The 22,884-nt window shown below is 33.8% G+C and overlaps 1 protein-coding gene across 2 annotated transcripts in view; it reads right to left on the bottom strand.

The window, feature by feature from the left end:
- Positions 1-22,884, bottom strand: part of LOC129952710 (activated Cdc42 kinase-like) — an 82,105-nt gene that overhangs the window by 27,745 nt on the left and 31,476 nt on the right. The window contains exon 1 of one of the 2 annotated variants that reach the window (XM_056065495.1): positions 711-783. The exons of the other annotated variant lie outside the window; for it this stretch is intronic. The gene's annotated coding sequence lies outside the window, so the exon portion shown is untranslated. Of the gene's footprint in view, positions 1-710; positions 784-22,884 lie in introns of those variants that run through there. 2 annotated transcript variants of the gene reach the window in all.

The raw sequence follows: 22,884 nt of genomic DNA, 5'->3' as shown, positions 1-22,884 counted from the left end.
CAATCATATTTAAAAAAACACTAAGGACTTAAATGTGACTTCAAATTCAAACTTATTAAAGCTATTTTACAACTTTAATTTCTTAGTTTTAATTGAATAATTGAATTTCGAAGAGAAGCAATTTCAGAGTTCTGTGAGACTTGCATATTCCCAATTAGCCAATTTTCAATATTCTGTCATAAATATTGAAACACAGAATTTTACTGAAACTCTAATTACAGACCAATTGCTAGCATCGAATAAACTTTATCTGAAACCGGTGCTCTGTGTCCTATGTCATGTTTATCAATTCCACACTAGCATTCAAAATAATGGACAGGTATGCAACTTTCCAAAATGTTTTTCAACAGTTTTTTGTTTTGTTTTTAAAAAAGATCTTTTATCATTTTTTGTGCTGGCTAAATTCTCAGGTAGGTGGTAGTATAAGGGGAAAGAGATAGAGAGAGATATTCACTGGTGTTCTTTGTAAAACAAGAGACCACCCACTATTCTTAATGACAATCACCATCCGGCGAACACTCGCACAAGTAAAAGAAAATTCACCCGGTAACCCCCTTTTTCCGTCCCTACCACCCCGAAAACTGAGTGCAGTTTCGCCTACACCGCCACCGTCGTTCACTATGGTCACAACAATAACACACAATTTTCGGTTCACAGCTTCTCCTTCATCCAGTAAAGGAAAAACTCAAAACTCGAAACACACAACTCACGAATTGTAGTACGGCACGACATGGACCATGTACCATGTACCATGGACCTTTTCTTTTTTCCTCAACCAACTCTCAGATCGACGCGCCACGACAACACGATGTTAACCATCTGCGGGTGATGCTGGTACTGTTGCTCTGGGTACAGAGAAACTTAGACAGTGATTGTCAGTTGTTGTGCAGCTATATGTATGAAACGACGACGTCGACGGACGGGTAGGTTATAATGGAGCTCTATGATGATGGCTGCTGGCTGCTAGCCTGGCATCACAGAGACAGAACACAGAAGTGACAGGCAGACTGTTGATTTAAATATGATACCTGAATGTATCTCCGATTACCCTTTTCGAGTGAGAAGTGTATATCGTATAGTGTATACAGTAGACCTATCTAGACTTTAGCTTCACTCAAAGTAGGTATAGAGTATCTATCTCCTTCGCCGTATTCCGACATAGTCGACAGTAACAACAACACCGGATGACATCTGGGGCAATGCTTGTGCTGGCTGTTTTTTTTTCTTTCGAAATGGGAGCTGTTTGTAGAGGACATAACAGCAAAGCCCACACTCGTACTTCATTTTCGTGCTACAGTGATGTGTGAAAAAGAATAAAAGACCAGCATAGTTAAGATAGTTGTGGTTTTTGGAATTTGTAAAAATGGCGCCCAACGTGAAGGTAAATGTGGTGATATTTTTTTTAAATAATTACCACACATTCAAAGGTTTTTGTAAAAATTTAATAAACCAGAGGAACAGAGTGAGAATTGGGAACATAGGAACGAAAGCCAGAGTGTAGTAAGGCATGCCACATTCGCTTAGTACGGCTAAAGAACGAATCTCTGTATCACAGTAGGGTTAACTGAAAAGTGAGTATTACGATTGAATTTTTTAATGATACTGGCTGTTTTACAAGAGCATAATCCAGAAGATTCCGGAGACGCTACAATCATGAACTGTATGCCTCGAATCATATATCATCTCAAGACTTAAGCCCGGTAGACTCCGGCGGGCTGGAATGAGCGAAGAGGAACCAGCCTGGAAGGTCTTTGTAGTACATCTTATGGTAGCCGAAAGAGTGGCAGACCAATCTTACGCTGGAGAGATGTGTTAGATCAGGACCCCCGAACTCTTGGGGTGTGCAAATGAATGGCGCCCGCTCACTATCAGGATAAATGGAGAGACTTGTTGAATAAGGCCAGGAATGGATCCTGGTTGTAGAGCCGATAATGATAATGACAGTTCGTTAAAATTATAGTAATACAAATTGAGGCAGTATGTTCGAATGGTGAAATTGAGAAATGATAACGTTATTGGCGCCAAAAATTCTATAAGTTCCAAAATGTTTTAAAATATTTTTGGAGCACCAGCTTAGCGATGGCATCTATAGTCAAGTTTTGGAGGTATAAAGTTTCTCTAAAGATTTAGCAACATCCAGAGAGATCGTTCCACAAGAAGTGGTTGGTCATACACATACCTAGAATATTGAGATTTTCAGTTTCGTTGAAGCAAGTGCCACTCATGGATACTTGCAAGGGGGATTTATCCCACTTCAACGATACAATACAGTATTGGGTTTTTGTTACCAACTGAACAATGCTGTGCGGATCGAAATTTGATGAGTTTATCATATTTTGTCGTTGGATTTTTACACCCGAAGAGGAGGAATGTGAGTACTATCGTCAGGGAAGCAGTATATCATTAGAAGTTGCAGATAGAAGATCACTTAAAGAAGAGAGAAAAAAGTCGGTGACAGGACGGAGCCCTAAGGCACACTGGCATTAATTTTGTGGTTATTAGGTCGGGAATTAAAAACTCGAACTTCGAGGATTCAAAATTCGTGCTCTTTATTGTACGTCTCGATACATTCTAACTCAAATTGTGAACTGTATTTCGTTTATTCAAAAAATGTACTAGATGAAAATGGACTGTCATGCGAGAAGTCTTGGGTTCGATCCCTGCCTATGCCACCTAAAGTTTTTTTTCACGGGAACTGCCTATTGCGAGGAATTGACAAACTATCCAAGAGTAATTCTTGTCATGAAATGTGCTTTCTCAAATTTGCCGTTTGGATTCGGCTTAAAACTGTAGGTCCCTTCCATCCCTGAAAACAGGAATTGTTGAGAGTTGTCAGTCAATAGGCCCTAGTTCTCAAAGGGACTGTTACGCCACCCAATTTATTTATTTATAGATGAAAATAAATAAAATTGTTCCAAGGTTCTAAGTTATTTTCTATTAAGTACAGGAGAAAATATGACTTTAAAATAACGGAAAGTACGATTGAATAGTGGTTATCAGACTTGAACTAATCCAATACTATTTGAATACAACGGTTCGAAAGACAATTTCAGTGTTTGTTGACACTTAAAGAACGAAATTTCGATGTAATAGCAAGACTTTTTTTTTATAATAAACGGGCACTTAAGGGGTTCTTAATACCCTTAACATGTTTAAAGTTTAAACATAGTACAAGCTTTAGGAAAATAGAGAAGGATTTAAAAGGAGATACCGGTGCACATTCGTCTTAAATTTCTAAACATCAAAATAGTAGGGAAAACAGAGCTGGGTAAAGCATTCCACATTCTCGATGTACGGTTAAAAAAAGAATCTCTATACTTGATAGTACGTCCGAAATTGAGCTCAAGGTTAAACTGATGTGCATTCCGAGAAGTACGAGTATTACGGCTGAATTGTTTAAGGGGGGGAATGCAACTGGCTAATTCGATAGAACACTGTTTATAAAAATATCGGTAGAACAACGAAAGGCATGAAACATTGCGGCGGTGTTCAAGTGACGTAATTGTTTCGGTTATAATTCTATCGCCTATCATTTTCAAAGCTCTTTTTTGGATCCTGTCTAAAATATTTAAACTTGTTTTAGGGGCACCTGCCCAAATATGCGAGTTATATTCAAGTTTTGGTCGAATGAAGGCTTAATAAATTACAGATGCTAGAGTAAATATCAAGCTGAGTAAATATCAAGTGCAACAATCTTACTTTCTCCAAAACTATGTTAAGATTTTTTCCACTATTTGGTGAGTTGAAGCATGAGACCAAAAGAAGCTGTTGGTGGAGGTGTGTACCTCCAACGACTGAAATTAAGTCTCTCATTCCGCTTTCCCAATCATTGTAGCGTGTTCCAGGCGGAAATATTGGCGATAAAAGAAGTCTTGTCCTGTCTTAAAGAAAACGTGATATCAACATCTGGTATCCGTATTTTCTCAGATAGTCAGGCCGCTATAAAATCTCTTGACTCTGTCTCTCAAAATCTCAGTCCGTAACGTCGATCATCTCTTATGAAGATGGCAAAACAGTTTAATATTCAACTTTGCTGGGTGCCGGGCCATAGAGAAATTCCTGGTAACTGTAAGGCAGATGAACTCGTCAGGAACGGTACAGTGCAGCCCATCATACGACGTTTGGAAGATACCAATCGCTACTTATAAACTGTTGCTAATGCAAGACGCTATGAAGACGGCAAACACCAGATGGAACAAGATTATTACGTGTCAGGTCACGAAAAAGCATCTGGCCAACACTACATCTAAAGAGTTCAAAGTGCTTGCCGCCTCTAAGCAGATCGCATATAAGCTCGATAAAAGCTTTCCAAACCGGATACTGCCTAATAGGAAAGCACGTCAAGCGGTTAGGCGTATTCTAAAATGATTTTTGCAAAAGCTGTACTAACGAGGAAGAGGAGGAACAATTCTTCACCTTCTTTGTACATGCCCTGCTCTGGCTCGAAAACGCTAGAATTGCCTAGGAGAATTCTTCTTTAACGAACTAAACGAGCTAAATCGTATCAGCATAATCAGCCTCTCAAGTTTCGTAAGGGACTCAAACTGGTTCCATTGAGTTTAGGAGGAAGCCTCAAGATTCATGTGGTATCACAATGAGCCATTAAACTGGCCTAAGGTGTCCGTTTCTATCATGGACAGCATGAGCCCACAAGTGGACCTATTGCTACGAAAGCCGGTCGTTAAGTTAATCAGTGTTTCAATAATCTTGGAAGTTAGTGAAATCGGTAGAAGTTTTGAGAATAATCAGCTTTCTTAGGGATTAGTTGAACAAATGCTGTTCTTCAACTACTCGGAATGAGCCCAGAAGAACATGATAGATGGAAAAGCTTACGCAGGGATTTTGCTAGCGTAGAAGAATATTTTTGTCTTTGATAGCGGAGATTTCATCCGGACCAGCTGATTTATGTTTTTAGAAATCTTTTGGAACTTTCGTCACATTATGGAATCATGACCCTATCAGTGAAAGAGGACTTCGGGGTGAATCACCTTACGAATAAGTTAGTTTTCTCAATAGAATTGACTAAAGGATTGTCATCGGCGTTAACGTAGGGACCGCGGAGGAATTCCCCAAATTCTTTTTCGAATGACCAATAATTCTTACTGTCTTCGGAACATAGTATATTATTCGTCGGTATTTTAAATACGCTTTAAACACCTTTACTGATTTTGGTCGAAATTTGACGAACAACTTTATTTTACTGGTCTTTAAAAGCTTTGTATTGACTTTGTTTATTTTTTTGATTTTTGACTTAAAGGGGGTTCTGAGACACACTGTCTAAATGAACCACGGGATAAAATAAATCAACAAAAAAGATGCCTTAAATATTCAAGCCCCACTAAATTGTTTTAGTTTTTTCTAAGTGGAAATCGTCAAGGGGAATTATAAAGTTTCAACTTATCATCAATAACCTACATTCAAAATAGATTTTAGGGAAAAAGATAACACTTCGCCCCTTTTACATTCTGAAAGGGTTACACTCACTTTTAATGGTTTTTCTTTTCGTTCCACCTTACTGTATACCTTTAGCGGAGGGAAGGGTGCGAGGTAAATGCATCGACAGACAAAAGTTAAAATATATACTCTTCTGCTTATAGTGCAAGAAGAAGGAAATGCGTTCTGAATTAAAAAACAACAAAAAAGAAAACTCTCAAAAAGACTACACAAACAGAAAAAAAAAAACAAGAAAACTTAAAAAACTTTTTGAAGGTGAGTATGAGCTTGAGGGAGGTTCTTGGAAAACTCTATGATATTAACACACAAAAAAAAGAAGAAGGGAGAAATGTTGTAATTAGGTAAAGTTGATATGATGAAGTGGTGCACATTTTATAAAATTCTTCAATGAAGATACAAAAACAACAAAGATTAAAAAAAGAGAGCAGTTATCAAGGTAATTGAAGTACATAAATTCTTTTTCTATTTTTTTTTTTATTTTTTAGACAAATTAGTTTTTTAAGAGAACAAAGAATACCTTACCAACTCACCCCCCCCTCTCCCAACGAACTTAATAACTCCTCCAAAATAATGGATGGAAAAAAAGAACAGAAGAACAGTATTGTCAAGGGTTATACATACAAAGTATGACAAGGTAAGTAAAAGTTAATACAAGTTCATCAAAAAACAAAGCTTAAGCAAAGTCGAGAGTTCATCTTTTTTTGAATCTTTAAAATTTAATTTTGAAACCCAATTAAAATAAGAAAAATTGATTGATTGAGTATGTTCCACTTCTGAGTTTACATTTATACTTTATTTGACTCTGATCTCAAAACATATGGCGATAGCGACATAAAAGTATTCAAGAGATGCAAGCTTATAAAAAAAAGTTGTAAATGAGACAGAGACTTAACATGGGTTTTGATATGAAGGCGTTTTGTCATAAGAAGTGAAAGGCGTCACGGTTATGGTTAGACCTAATGTCTGACTTGATAATTGATTGCATCGTTGAACAAAATAAATTGTTAACAAATGGGTTACTCATTTTTTCACTTTTTTTGTTTTGAAGTACCTACAAAATAAAAGTCAAATGCATTTTGAACAAAAGATCGTTGAGATGTGTGTGGGACATAAATACACAATCCAAAGCGAAAGTTATAGATCACGAATCTAGATTGTTTTTTTTTTATTTAAAGCAAGTCAAGCCCCTAGAAGTGAAGAAAATTAAGATTGATGGTAAGGAAGTAGGTATCCAACTAAGTAAAAAATGTAAACCAAACAAAAAATGAAGTTCTTCATAGAAGTCTATGAGTTGTTTTCGCTATTCCATTTATGACGATGAGTATGGTCAGCCTATGTTTGGCTAGCTGTCAAAGAATTGCCTTCCAATTAAGGAAATTATTGTTGTAAGCTCTTATTATTCCTCTTATTACTATTTCTCAAAAAGTTTTTCTAGATCTTGGTGTGACACAAACAAAACTCATCAAAGTGTCAGTTCCAATTAACAAAATATAAATGAGATCCCTATCTTACTTTGACATATGTCACTTTGACATAGTCAAAATAATAACGAAACGATGTTGGTTTCATTTTGTGGGTCATGCCTTTTTGTTGTTTGCGTTGTAAATTTGAATTTTTGAACTAGAATAGAAGATTTAGAACAAATGCAGTTTAAAATTTAAAAGACAAGATAATTAAATTCATGGTGGATGTCAAAAAGTCTGACTAAGAAATCGGATTCTAGAATTTGGGATTAAAATTTCTTTTGCAATTAAAAAAATTCCTGAATAGAGGTTTGTTATGTGAAACTGGCTTAATATGAATTTATTTGGCAACTAAAATTTAAATTAAAAAAAACTAATAAAATACAAATTCTTCACAACTTGAAAAAATATTCTCGGATGAGCTTTGAGGAAATTTGCGTTCGGAATCGGAATTTGGATTAATATTTTAACCGAACTTTATTAATTTAAAGTCGAATGCCAAAACGGAGTATCAAAATGTCAAACTATTAGGATTGGGTTGAAGTACTGTTTTTCAGAACTCTCAACGATAAACATTCTGAATGATACCTTTTGGTTATTGTGCTGTATGTCTTAAATTATATATTTTAAAACACAGTAAATTAAGAATACTGTACGTTTTAAATTCTGTATTTCAAAACACAGTGAATTCAGAATACTGTATGTCTTAAATTCTGTATTTCAAAACAGTTGAAATTCAGAACACTGTAAGTATTAAATTCTGTATTTCCGAACAGTGTAAATTCAGAATACTGTATAATTTAAATTCTGTATTTTAAAACCCTGTAAACTCAGAATACTGTATGTCTTAAATTCTGTATTTGTAAACACTGTAAATTAAGAATATTGTGTGTCTTAAACTCAAACACTGTAAATTCATAACAGTGTATGTCTTAAATTCTGTATTTAAAAACACTGTGAATTCGGAATACTCTATGTTTTAAATTCTGTATTTCAAAACACAGTAAATTCAGAATACTGTATGTCTTAAATTCTGTATTTCAAAACACTGTAAATTCAAAATACTGTACACTGTATGTCATAATACTGTATCTTCAAATCAGTAGGAAAAATGAAGTATTTTTTTTGAAAATCTGAACAAATGCCATCCCGGAAAAACCACTGTTTTTTCGAAGGAAATTGAATTTTTTACAAAACTGATTCGAAATTTTGTGTTGTCATTGTCATTTCGGAGATATTATAAAATAAAAGCACGAATTGTATGAAAAATTATTTTATTGGCCATTACTGCTTTACATAACGAAATTATTACTATAAAAGGCCACTGATGATAGAAATTTTAAGAAAATGATCAAAATCTTCGTTTATTTTATATGGGAAACATTTAAATGCTATGGGCGACTAATGAATATTAATATTTAGGACTAAACATTTCAGGAACATTTTTTTTACATTTCTAACAAGTTTAAACTAAAAGTACAAAATGTTGAATTTCAGAATTTTGCTCTAAAATATTTTTGTCATATAAAATTTTGTTGATACAAGTTTTCAACCTCTAAACTATTTCCAAAACTGAGTATTTAACACCAAAACCGTACCCATATTGGAGGGGACTTTTCCTATCCTATTTTTATTTCAGGACATTTTATTAAATACAAATGTTTTTATATTTTTAATATTTTATAAACGAAAAAGGTTACAGATTTAAATTGTCTTCCAAACTTGAAACATGATGGCAGCCATGTTTATGAAGCTGCATCTGTCAAATTAACTGCCATTTATTTAGCCTATTATACAAGAAACGTTCGGTGTTCTCCATGTTTACTTTAACGTCACGTGGACTGTAATTTTTACGAAGAAGGCAATTCGAAGAGTGTTATGATACATTTGAGTCTACTGGGCGAGAATATCGACACCGTAAGTGATCACTGCCTATATCTTTTTGAAAAAAAAGAGAGTAAGGGGAGGATGATAGCGATCCAATGTTGAGAGAAGGTGAGGGCTCACAGAGACGACACAGTTATCGCAATCAGATGAGAAGATGAGATCAAGGTGTCCATAAAGTTTGCTACTCCATTTAGTTGAAGAAGACCACAATCAGACAGACCATCAATGAGCAGCGATTCAGATTCAGAGGAGATGTTAGTTGGAAAGAAGGATGTCTGATCATCTGAGCTGGACCCATTGAGATGGGAAAAATAAAAGTCACAAAGAACGATGATCAAATCATTAGGTTGCACTTGTTCAAGCAGATAATCGATGGCATTAACAGCAGCTTGAATTTGTTGGGCCCGTCGAATATAACGACAAAGGACAAAGAGACAAAACTTAGGGAGTGTTACCTAAGCTGATACACCTTCAAATTCGATTGAGGTAGGAATAATATGGAGTAATGAACTTTCAAAATTACTATTGATAGCTAAAAGCACGGCGGCGCGCATTCCTGGACATCCATTCGATGGATGGAATATTCGTTTGTGAAAAGTTCAAGACTAAGGATTTCAGGAATGAGGTTGGTTTCGGTAAGGGCAAATATGTCATAGAGAAGGTTTTGGGAGACATACCTCAGATACGAGTATGGGCCTCAAATAAATGTTTAGTTAACTTGACGTTTGGGGGGATCATTGGGTTAAAGAATCCTTGTGGGAAACTGAAAAAGAAGATGGAGGAATAGATGAAATTTGGATACGCGGATGTTTTGAAAGGAGGACGGGCGATAACCAAGATCCGGAGGAGAAGGGTTAAAAGAAACTCGTTGGCTGGAGTCTTTATAGAGATAGGAGGAGTTTTTCCTTTAAGGGACGAAAGTTATTTAGGGAGGGAAAAGATTTGAAAGATTCGTGTTTTAAGAGTCCAGTTGAGTTCAATATTATTTTTGTGATTAGGTTTATGTTTGTTAGACTTAATTAAATGATTATTGCTACACATTCTGGAAAGCCGCATTCGAGCAAGTCGCATATATACTCTTTGGTTGTGAAACAACCAGTTGTTTTCCGAGGCAATCAGGATCTCTTTTAAAAAAGGTTGGAATCCATGGAACAATTATTCAGCACGAATCATGTGTTGTTAGTAGATTCAAGCCTGCTGAGTCTTAAACTCCAATCGCATAACTTCTAGGAATGGCCTCATTCGTCTTCTTCAATGAAATTTACTGAGTTGGTCTGTTGCAGAGGGTCAGCATTCAGGTCTGCAGGGTTGTTTGATGAAGTCGTAGAGAAGCGATTCAATTATCTGCGATTGGACATTTAGGCTTCTTCCAAGTTCACATTGCACACTCTTATGAGATTATTTTGTATGGAGTCATTAAAACTTGAATTTTTCTTTGGAACATGAGAACATTATTTTGTGGACTTAATCCAATTGATACTTAGTACAGCTTTCTTTTGAATTATCTCAAAAAATACGAAACTTTGGATAAACGTAGAAGAAATTAAAAGATTTAAGGAAATTGTGACTCACTGCTTCTGAACTCCATAAATTTATAGTCATTCGGCTTACGTCTGGTCTAACCCAGTCTGATCTTATTCAGAAAGTGTGTGAAACTGAAAGCTTTTCCAATGATTTTACGTTAAATTTTACTCGAAAGAATGTATTTTTTGTTCCATATGATAACGGGTTTTCTAAATAGTTATTAACTATCTTTGAGTTTCTTTAAATTTTACCAAATAGAAAGCAATTACAAATTTCTTGCTCATAATAAGTCCGTTTACTCTATTTTTACAAACATAAATGCTCGTTTTTGTGAATTTAAACAAAATTGGTTTTACAAAGTTCGTAAACTTTGAGAAATTCTTTAAAGTTCTCTTGATCTTAGAAAGCGTTTTCGTAATTTGTCTTTAAACTTACATTTATAAATAAGTATCAACAAAATAATTAACATTAGGAAAGTTTAAGTATGGGGATTTTAAAATGTTACGGACTGTATGCATGTCGATTATTACCAACTTCTGTTCACATGAATTATACTTGCTTTGGTCTAAACTAGTCATTTTTTTAGCTTCGCCATGAAAATATTTCACTCGAAATATTTTATATTGAATATTGAAAATAATTTTTGAATGTTGGACACTACTATACCGACTTGTAGCTGCAACAGGACTGCTAAATACCAAACAGTTCAATCCACGTTCGAAATTCCGTGTTTTTGTGGAGTTGTCTAAAGTCGACGGTCTATGCTAATAAGTTAAAAACTTAATATACATGATTGAAAACATTTGATAAAATCTCACAAACACTTTGTTTATTTAAATTTCATTAAAGGAATCACTTATCAAGGAACCTATACTTCTTTCTATTTAAGTATTTATTTACATTGAATGATTGTCCGAAATTTTAAGCTCAATGTCTAAACATTAAAAACGTTTGTTCATCGTTATCCAAAATATATTTTAAAACCACAGACGACGTGCTTTTCTTGGAACACCCACAAAACCTAAATATTTCATTAATATCTTTCATCGTAATAAATAATTTGTGTTCGTTATAAAAAAAAACCACGATACAAACAAATTTTTGATTAACTTTAAGCGTAAATAAATCTTTTCACCAAACAGGAAGTTCCTCTTTCTGAAATGTTCCAAAATATTTTCTATTCTTGATGAATTTCTAAGAAAAAAAAAACTTTTAAGTAAACATTTTTAACACACAACAAAATATATATTCGATCACAAAAACACAGAAATTCGTCTGTGCAAAAATTTTGTATTTAATTTGAATTATGTTGCATAAACAATTTCAACCTCAAGAACATATGTAGATACATGTTTATATGTACATATGAACCTATAAACTACAATAAACTTATCTAAAAGTAAACATTTAACATTTTCCCTTGAAAATTTTCCTCGGGACATGCAAAAAGAAAATAAAGACTTTATTATGTGTGTGATGATACAGCACTAAGCTAAGAGCTCTTTAATCTAACGCAATGCTTTTTAGTTTTTTTTTTTACTTTAATTTCCTTTATTTTGTGTACATACACAGTCATGGCCAAAACAATAGAAACATTTCATAATTGTAAGTTTATTTTTATTTTATAGCAAAGCTAACATTTTTTAAAGAAGTAATTTTATATTAAGGGGGTCATCCCATGTGATGGGTTCAAAAAATCGATTTTTTCAAAACTCGAAGTCGTTTTAAAGATACAGCAGTACCATGGAAAAATATGGGGTAAAGTATCTTATATGCATCGGCATACAATCGGCATAGTTGAAATTGCTAGCTACTTATCAGTTATTATATATTTAATGAAGGTTTTGAAGGTAATTTGAAAGTAATGTCGGTTAAGGGATGCCCTATAGGCCGCGAAGCCCATACTTATATTGAGAAACGTGTTGAAAAGCGAATCTCACGTTCTGAGCGGTGCGTAAGTGATAAAGTTAAACAAGCCATAATTGATTCAAGACCTGAACAATCTGCTTTGAAAGAGTTTTAACAGAAGAGGAAGGAATACCCTATGGACCAGGCATCGCCGATTGAAAGGTAAGTTGATATTTTCATAGTTAAGAGGACTTGAAACTTTAAACGAGTTTTTCTACTATCGTATCTATAAAACGGCTTGAGCAAATGACTTGATGACTTTGTGGGATTCATCACATGTAATAAACTATCGACAAGCAAAAATTCAAAAAATTTCGATTTTTTTATAACACTCTGCTTACTTTTTTTGTTTAAGATAAGCCAATCAGCCGGAATCGTGGAGGAAGTGCGAGTCCATTTTTCCGAGGTGGAGTTGTTCACACCGGTGTAACTCATGTTCTTTACAATATTTTTAATTCATACTGTCGAACTATGTTAATAAATGATAATGAACTTAATAAAGTTGTATCTATTTACTGGTCGTAAAAAAAAATCTTAAACATTCCTTAAAATACAGGCCCCCTTAACGCTTAGGTTAGGTTAGGTTAAAGTGGCTGTCCGTGATGGAATATGACACACTTAGGCCAGTTTAAATGCCCATTGTGGTACCACATGAATCTTGAGGCTTCCTTCTAAAGGCAATGAAACCAGTTTAAGTCCCTTACAAGACGTGAATATATAACGTGGATCGTTTTGATCATAATAGAAGAATACCCTAGGTAATTCTTCCGTTTTTGTACAGAGAATGTGAAGAACTGTTTCCTCCTCTTCCTCGTCCATACAATTTCTGCAAAAGTTATTTGAGTTTGCGCCTAGCCGCGTGGTGTGTCCGGTTATGACACCTATTTACGAGGTTATATGCTATCTGCTTAGAGATAGCAAGCACCTTGATCGCTTTAAATAAAGTGTTGGCCAGACGTTAACGCTTAGAATGTTCAAATTGATTTTTATTTCTTAATTTATTATTACAATTCTTCAAAAGTTCAGCTAAAAAAAATCTGATAAGCACAGTATTGTCGTCTCTCCAGTTGACAATATTAAAACAAGGTTTTAAATTGGAGTAACATACAAAAAGGTTATAACTTTTTTAAATTAAAAGCAAAAAAAGATTCGTTTTTTCGTGTTGGAAATTTTCCTATGAAATGCTTCATCTCTTACCGATACATTGAGCAAACAATTGGCAGATCCTTACGATATAGCACGAAGTTTAATCGTACTAGTTTAATGTTTTTTGAAAACCGCAGGTATTATCTTTTGATTGAAATCTATTTTAAAATTATTCCTTTCGCAAAAATTATGTTGAAAAATAATATACGTGGCTCTATGTACTGAAGAGTCTACATTTTCTATCAGTTTTAGCGATGCATCGAAGGAAGGATGAAGAAAGAAGCATCGCGATGAGATTATACAGGAGAATCATTGACTTCCTTCCCATTACAGTCTTGAACGTTAAGAATAAAATCCATTCCACAGTAATCTGCTAATTCTTTCATCTTTTCGAGCCAAAGACTTTTTTTCTGAATAATATTCATCGAAATCACTTTAGGTAATCTCTCATCAACTATTTTAAAAAATCTTTAAAAAAAATCGATGTGTAGCCTAAGTGATTTGATGAAAAGTGATTATAGCCTAGTTTCAATAATTATCATGTAGTTTGGTGTTTTTTTTTAAGTTGGAAACATCTTTTTACGTAGAATCTTCATAGATTCTAACGATTTATATTTTCTGTAGTTCCAAACATGTGCTACATACATCTTTATAGATTCTACTACCGCAGGAAACAGTTAAACACTTTGTATTTTTACGCTATGTGAAATAGAGTAGTTAGCAAAACAGTTTTTCCATGAGGAACTAATGGTTATTTTCGCTTTAACCAATTTGTCTTTTAAATAGTTTTCCATATTCAGGTTCCTTGTCATAAGTTCACCCAGGTATTTATATGTTTTCAAAACATATGGTTGAAATTGCAATTTTTCATTTCTAGCCATTCTTCCAGAACGCTTTTTCAAAAACCAATGACTTCGATTTGTTGAGACGGTTGATCATTAGTTGGAGAGTAAGTAACAAGAACAACATCGCTTGCAAATAGAAGGGATTTGATTGAATCCTCAGCAAAATTTTTACTCCCGATAAATCATCAATGAGATTATCAATAAACAAAGAAAATAAATGAGGATTTGAGGGGCATCTTTGTTTTACCCCATTGTTGTTTCAAACTATTCAGGTCTTTCATCACTATTCCATACCACCGCTTTATTCCAACCATACAAGTTTTCTTTCACCCGTCCATATTTTTTTGACAAGGCTATTCTATTGGTTGAATCGCATGCCGCCTTGAAATCGACAAGGAGTTTATCAACACAGCAAAACGATCGCTTAGGATTATCATAAAATTTGTATAAAAGCTAATATTAAAAAATGATGTTAAGCGGTAGTTTTTTCGATCGGAAATATCGCCCTTTTATGAATTGGAACTGATTCGATTTGATTCCTGTTTGTAGTACATTTTCGCATATCACGATACGGTTTTGAGTGATTAAAAATGAGAACTGTGAATTCCATATTTAAGAAGTTCAACCGTGTTCCTATCGACTTCTAGAGTTTTATAATCTCTGACTCTATAACAATACTTCTTTTTTAAAATTGTCAACTTTCAGTCTCCAAAACGGGCATCGTATAATGAAACATTGGTGAATTGTGTATTGGGTTCAAAATTTTTCGAAAGTGATCTTTTACAACATTGGGAGATAGTTTACCGTTGATTCGTATGTTTTTTTTTCCATTGAGGGTTCTTAAAATACACAATTTCTTTAAGTCTCTGTAATGAGTCAGTTGTAAGACTCTTGTTTCATAAATCAAAGCCTTTTTTATTTCGCGACAAGTTTGTAATTTTCAATTTTCTTAAGTATATATTTTGTAAATCGTCTTTGAATCTTTTCAATCCGATGAGAATGAACTCTATAAATAGGACTTTAAATAACATCAGAATATTCCAAAATTGATCTGACGAGATATATACAGGGATAGTAACACGAAAGGGTCTTTAAAGTCTTTCCCATTTCGTTTTATGAAACCTACTAGCGAGTTGGCCTTAGGAACCAAATAATCGAAATGACCTTTAAATGAAAGTTGGGAATCAAGAATAATTCCTAAGTCTTTAATACTTGAAACCCTCGAAATCCACAGATTCAATTGCATAGTTGAATAAAAATATATGAGATTTTCTGGAAAAAGAAATCGTGTTACACTTTTTGATATTCAATTTAAGGCTATTGATGTGACACCAATTTGATAAAGAATCAATGTCAGATTGCAAAAGTTGACAATCGTGCAAACTCGAAACTTTTGAAAATATTTTCAGATCGTCCGCATATAATAAGCATTAACAATAATTAAAGACCGGGACAATATCATTAACGAACATTATAAAAAGTAGCGGACCTAGGTGGCTACCTTGCGGGACACCTGATGTACACTGAATTTCCTTAGAGTATGTGTCTCCAATCTTAACTTGTTGTGTTCTACAAGATAAATATGACGATAACCAACGAAGAAAGTGAGAATGAAAACCAAAAATCTCAAGTTTTTTTAAGAAGTATTTGGTGTTTCACAGAATCAAAAGCTTTACTAAAGTCAGTGTATACTGCGTCTATACGAAGTGAAATAAGTTAAATTGGAAACAGATGATCGACCGGATACAAAACTATGCTGTACTTCTGATAAATATTCACTTGTAAGAAAATCAAGCTTTTAATTATTTAATTAAAAATGTTATGAGTACACAAAATATGTGATCTAAAATAATAGGAACAGAATCTCATACAGTCATCCCCACGACTAATCGGACATAGAAAAGCAAACATTTCGGAGCGCAATTTCTCTAAGAAATGTATGGGAGTGTTACAATTAAACATCATATTATAATTATATGATCCTCAATAAAATAAACAAAAACAACATTTTAAATTACTATTCAAAACAAGGAAACTAAAAACTAAAACAACTCCATAATTTCATGTCTTAGAAATAATCGGCATTCCATTAAGTATTTTGTGGCGTATCCTTTTGATTTTATTGCCGCCTCAAGGCGTCGAGGCATTGAAGAAATCAGTTTTGAAAAAACTTTCAGAGGTATTTGTGTCCATTCTTCTTGAAGGCCCACCTTAGCTCCTGAATTTTTCAAAAATTCTTTTGACCGACTCACCGTCACTATTTATCCCAAATATGATCAATTGCATTAAGGTCAGGGGACTGAACAGGTGTTTTAAACACTTTGGGACAATTATACAACAACCACGACCTTGCTGTGTAACATATATGCTTGGGGTCGTTGTCCTGGTAGAAGATGAAATTGTCTCCTATTCCAAGCTTACTGACACTTGGCACCAAATTTGCATGTAGCACCTTTGATCCATTTTACCTTCCAAGTGTAAGTTTCCAACACCAGAACTCGACATACATACATCTCCATACCATGAAAGACCTACCTCCATTTTTCTTCATTTGCTTTTCTCCATACAAATATTCGTCCGTCTGATGTTTCCAAGTTAAATGTTACCTTATTTCAGAATGACAATATATTTTTATGATTACATTTTAAACTTATTGCTTCGCTCAAATCACCAACAATTAAATTGTGATTCTATTTTTTTGGCCATAGCTGTACGTTATATATACAAAACTTATATAAACATCAGAAACGATATATACGATATTGTATATACAAACTACTGCTGACTGAATGACCTTGTACTCGTTACTTTTGTTTATATTTTCGTTCAAATATCCCATCCAACTATAACTGAGATAGTGGGCCTTATTTTAGCATATTTCTGGGAAGCTGGAAGTTCAAATTTTGTGTACATTTATTTAATGCCCTTGATTTGACTTGGGACCAAAATTAAAAAAAGAACTCACAAAAATAAATAGAATTGTTTATATCAAGCCATGAACTTCCTTTTCTGGGTCACTAGGGAATTGTTATCGTTTGGAAATCGGTCTCATTTTCATTTAACAAGAAAAAAAAGAAGCTATGTCTCACACAGTTGCACACATGGAACTGAGTTCCGAGAGAAAAAGAAAACAAACAAAAAGTCAAACGAAAAATAGTTCTTTTCTCGACTTGATGCCTAGGATAGGATAGGAATAGGAGCGTATGTCAATGGATTCGATATGGAAAAAGTAAACTGCATGTGAGTGTTTCTATACCTCAATGGAAACACAAAAAAAAGGTAATCATCTAAAGAGCACATCATCTCCTCGCCATCACCACCACCGACCGCCTAGAGGTTTCTGATGGCTCTGCGATTAATTCTGCATCCGTCGTCATCGTCATAGCTATCGTCGCAGCTCAAAAGGCTTACTTATCCATCTGCAAATTGAATTAGTGTACATAACCCAAAGTTAGTAATGGCAGATAAGCAGCGTTGCCACGCTATCGGGTAAAGATTGTGGGGCATTTTATCAAGAAAACAAACAAAAACATGTCTTGCTGGACTAGGGTACACAATTTTATGGAAATATTTGAAATAACTCATTTCACGAATTTTTAACACATTTAATTATTAAAGAACATTAATTGTCAATATTTTCATGGTTCTAGCTGCATTTGACACCTGTCAAACTCAGCTGTCATTTGAGCTGAAGTTAGACTTGTTTCCTAAGCAAAAAATTACGCTCAAAGAATGCAGTTGACTCCTATTTAAGTTGGTAGATAGATAGATACAGATTTTATTGAATTAAAGTAAAATTCACATTAAACACCAAAAATGTTTACAAAAATCGTTATAGCATGGCGATTGCAGTCTGACAGATTAACAACAAAATACAATGAATGTAAAAAGCCGTCAATATATTTACTTTTCAATATTAAAAAAAGGTATTTTTAATTCATTTATTTATTTAACATTCATTTTCATTCAATAAACTTATCACTTGATCTTTCGATAAAATGTCTTTTCTGAATACACTCCTTCTGATTTTTCTGAGAATGGAGCATTTTCCCAAGAAGTGAACAGTATCCTCTCTTTTTTAAAGGTTGCGCATATTGCACTGTAGGGGTAAATCAGGTCTGTGAGGAATATAAATCTATTAGTTCACTATGTAGTCTGGCCATCGTAGAAATCACACGGACATTATTGGAATCTTTAAAATAGTTGTTCTGCAAGGTTATGATTTAATCTACTGTAACTTGTTCTGTACAAGGAATAAGACGCTTTAGCAATATATTCAGCTCTACATTTCTCATCAACCTTTAAAATAACTTCATACAAGATATTTGTATCGGTTGTTAAATCCTTGATGGGTAAACTACAACTAATTTGACATTCCTCAGTAAGATCTTGCCACTCTCGATACGAACTGTTTTGATCTTGTATGGCTTTTATATCCTTTTTTTTCACGACCCGTGAATCATTCATTTTAAAAACATTAAGCAAGAAGTCCGTTTGCAACTTCAATGTTTTTAAAAACAAAGGAGTAAGACCGGTTTACAGCATTATTACGTATTTAGATTGGCGTATTTTTCGGCAAATGAAATATTCTTTTCATAAAGTGCGTTAGGAGTTTTCCAACCGAATTGTGCTTTTTATATCCCCATACCTGCGATCCATATAAATGAATGCTTTTAGCAACTGCTTCAAATACTTTAAGCATGCTACAATGTGCTCTACACTTATTCATGAAGCATTGTTTCCGCGTCATTTTAATAGCAGTTTTCGCCTTAACCAATTTCTTCCACAAGTGTTTATTTATATTAAAATTATTTGTAACAGTTATACCAAGGTATTTTTAGTCTCGCACACATTCAATATTTTCGATATTGTAGCTGAATTTTCCATTTGATGCATTCCGTCCACCACCACTTTTAATAACCATAACCTACGATTTATCTAAAACTACTAAATTCCATAGCTGACAATACTGGTAAACCCTGTTAATCATGATCTGCAGAGTTTCCGGTGAATGCGCAAACATGACTATATTATTTGCGAATAGAAGTGCGTCCCTGCGAACTTCACTCCACCCGGCAGGTTGTCTAAAAGGTCATCTATGAATAATGCAAACAAGATAGGGGTTAATGTACAACCTTGTCTCACTCCCGATGAGGTTTCAAACCAGTCTGAGAGTTCCTTACCTGTGCATAAAGCCACCCTTGTTCCTCTATATTATGTGCTCAAGAATGCGAATAATATACCAAGCTTATTAAATAGTGCACCTCTATCGATGGTATCAAAAGCTGCTTTAAAATCGATAAAAAAAATACAGGTTTTTTTTTTTGTTTCAAGAAATTCTCTGCCAAGCTCCTGAATATATAAATGTTATCTATTGCTGAATATCCCGGTGTAAATCTAGCCTGGAACTCCCTCAGCAAGTTTCCGGTCTCAATCCAACTAACAGAAGGTGTATGCATCATCGTTGTAAATATCTTTTAAGATGCATTTAAAAATGAAATCTCTCTGTAGTTAGCTGCATCAAATAACGATCCTTTTTTGTGGATTGGAAATATAATAGCATCTCGAAATTCATCTGGCCACAATTCTCCCTCCAAAAATGTATTTAAAAGTTAAGCATGCCAGTCCCATATTTAAAAAATGTAAGAATTTTGTGTCGTCTAACGTGCCCAACCAATATTACTTAAAACATGATAATTCGCTAAACAATTAAACAACGCAACAACAAAAAGGTAATTAAAATACAGCCATTTTGGAGAATAAATCCATGTTTATGGTCGTCATAATCAAGTTAGGCGCAAAAGGAACGGGTCGAGACTATTAATCAGAGGGAAGTCACACACTTAGATGAGTTTGTATTCACTTCACTGCTTAAAAAATGTTCTTTAACGTTTTGTAAAGGAGGCTGACAAAATTTAAATAACATAACGTGTATATTAACCTTATATTTACTTATGTACGAGCAAAGCTTTTTGTAATCGCTTTGCTTAGATTTTGATGTTGATCTGAATGTTGATCTGATTAGCAAATCTTCACATATAATTATTCTTACTTACTTCAATCTGAAAGTATTCGAAAAATTCGACCAAAAAAGAGCGACGACGACGGTGGAAAACAAATTTAATTTTTATAGTACGGTGGTCTGTGCTTGAATGCCAGATCCTTCTTTTATTTTCTTCTTTCTCTTTCTTGCTTTCAATTTTAGTACAATTATGTTACAATAAAAAATGGAGGATGATTTTTAGTGGCGGCAAATTTGAAAAGTTAAGAATTTTAGTACGATTTTAGGATCTTTAAATTTTAAGCTATAATCGCAATGATTTTTTATTTACATTTTAGAATTTTAATTCAACTTTAGGGTTTAAGTTTTAATTCATGTTTAGACTTTAAGTTTTACATTTAAATTAAAGTTTAAGTATTCAAAATATCAAATTGAAAATAAATTTAGTTTTATGTTAAAAGTTAATTTAAATATAGATTTTAAGTGAATTAAAAAAGTGATTTTAATAAAATTCAATAATAGGTTAATGAACTGCTTGTGCTTCAACAACATATTTCAATTGCTAAAGTGATAACTTTAGTTATTAAATTATTTTAGAACACTGTTGTCCAGCAAGGTATGGTCTAACTATTTATTTTAAATGACTTTTAGATGACGGGAGTCTATTATTACTATCAGTCTGCTTACTCCTATTTTGCCCCAAAAGGATTCAACAAAATTTAAAAAATGTAGAGAGAAAAATGTTTTGTTCTTGAATTTAAGGAAATAGGTGCATTTAAATACATGATTTCTCTAAAAAATGGAATTGAAATTTATATTTTTGAAATTTGTCTTTAAATCTCAGTTCTCGATCATCTAAAATAATTATCTATTTGATTTTATGATCTTTGACTAGAGCTTGCACCGAAAGAGTAGATTATTGAAATGTTCATTAGTTCTTGAGAAATCTTAAAAACTTCTGGAGCAATACCAAAATGTATTTTTTTTGTAGAAAGAAGCGAAATTAAGAACATCAAATTTAGAGAAAGTTTTAAAAATTTGTAGGGGACTGCTGTTTTTTTGCGTATTGGCTGAAAACCTTAATTTCAATCAACACAATTGTTTGGGCTGTATGGCGCAAGGAAAGACAGACAGAAGGACGGAATCGGGTACCCACTTTTTTCGACTTCTCTACCGTCGTAATATCATGTTTGATGATGAGTTCTAGTTCGAAATTTTTTACTAATACAAAACTTGCTATTTACAATTTGTTAGCCCCGTTTTTTTCAACCAAACAAATGGTTTGTTCGATCCCTAATGAAAAAGTTAGTAAGCTTTTAATGGGATTACCCCCAAAACTTAAAAAACAGACTACCTTAAGCAATTGGTTACTAAAAACGGTAGAACCAAGTAAGTTAATTTTTTAACGAGTTCATAAGATTTCCCACAAAAAAAACTTTTTTCCTTAGTTCAAAAAGTATTGTATTTGGCACAAAAAAAGTTCCTATTCCAAAAAAATTGTAAACGAGTAGTTTAGAAATTTTATAAAAAAAGAGATTCTCATTTCAACTTTCGCAAATCAAACAGAAACATCAACGTCATAAATACAAAAATTTACTTAAAAGGAGTCGAAATGAGTGATCAAAAATCAGCAAGTCGAATTAAAAAATCCCATTATCTATTTATTTTTTGGTTTTCAAATGCCATTTTCGTGGAGGAGTCAGAAAATAAAGAAGAAATTAAAGTGTTCAGCAAATTGCATGTTATACAGGGTCCGGCAAAAAGATCTCCCATATCCATCTTGTTGGAACAAGACTGCTTTGTGGTTTCTAGTAAACTGATTTAAGTTCGGTTTGAGGAAAGCTTCAGGCATGTGACAGTACCGATCCGCATTAACTGTAACTTTTTGCCCATTTTCATCGAAAAAATACGGACCTAACACACCAAATTCAGCAACGGCACACCAAACTGTAACATAAGGGCTGTGAATTTCTTGAGGGTTTTATGTTGCCCAGTATCGGAAATTTTGTTTATTTACAGTACCCGATAAATGGAAATGGGACTCGTCAGACGAAATTAAAACAGCACCAACGGGAATGGTTTGAAGAATGTCTTCACAAACAACTCTGCAGAACAACCATTACGGATATATTCCTCTACGACAAATGGGCGATTCTCCGTGCCACGCCATTATGATTACTAAAAACGGCACTTAGACCTCCATCTATCTATACCCGCAATACCATTTTATCTATAAATAGCTTTAAATATAAACGTCTAAAAATACGGGAGGTTTTTTGCCGGACCCTGTATTTGACTTATTTATTTTTGTAGCTTTGTAATAACTTGGGAGCAAAGGCTGAGCTAAGCTCTTCGGATCCATGATCTAACTTAAGCTAAATATAAAATTCTTTCTTTTATTATAACTCTGATTTCACTTGATTCACAACTTTAATTAATACAAATTGTAAATTAATTTTCTTGGTACGATAAATCTGACGGTTCTGCTATTGTATTTGTTCATAAGGGCTTGGTCTTCAGGTTATGCAACCTTGCTAATTCTACATCGAATGCTGGCTTTTCCCTAATGTGTCGGTGGCTTTGATTAAGGTTTCTTGGCTGGCGGTACCCTTCCACGGCTTATAACCGGCTTATTTTGTATTTACTACAAGGCCAT

Source organism: Eupeodes corollae, chromosome 3, assembly GCF_945859685.1.
Source record: "Eupeodes corollae chromosome 3, idEupCoro1.1, whole genome shotgun sequence".
In the NCBI taxonomy this organism is placed as follows: Eukaryota; Metazoa; Arthropoda; class Insecta; order Diptera; family Syrphidae; genus Eupeodes; species Eupeodes corollae.
Note: the sequence above shows the minus strand (reverse complement) of the source record. Positions and strands in the feature narration are given on the sequence as shown.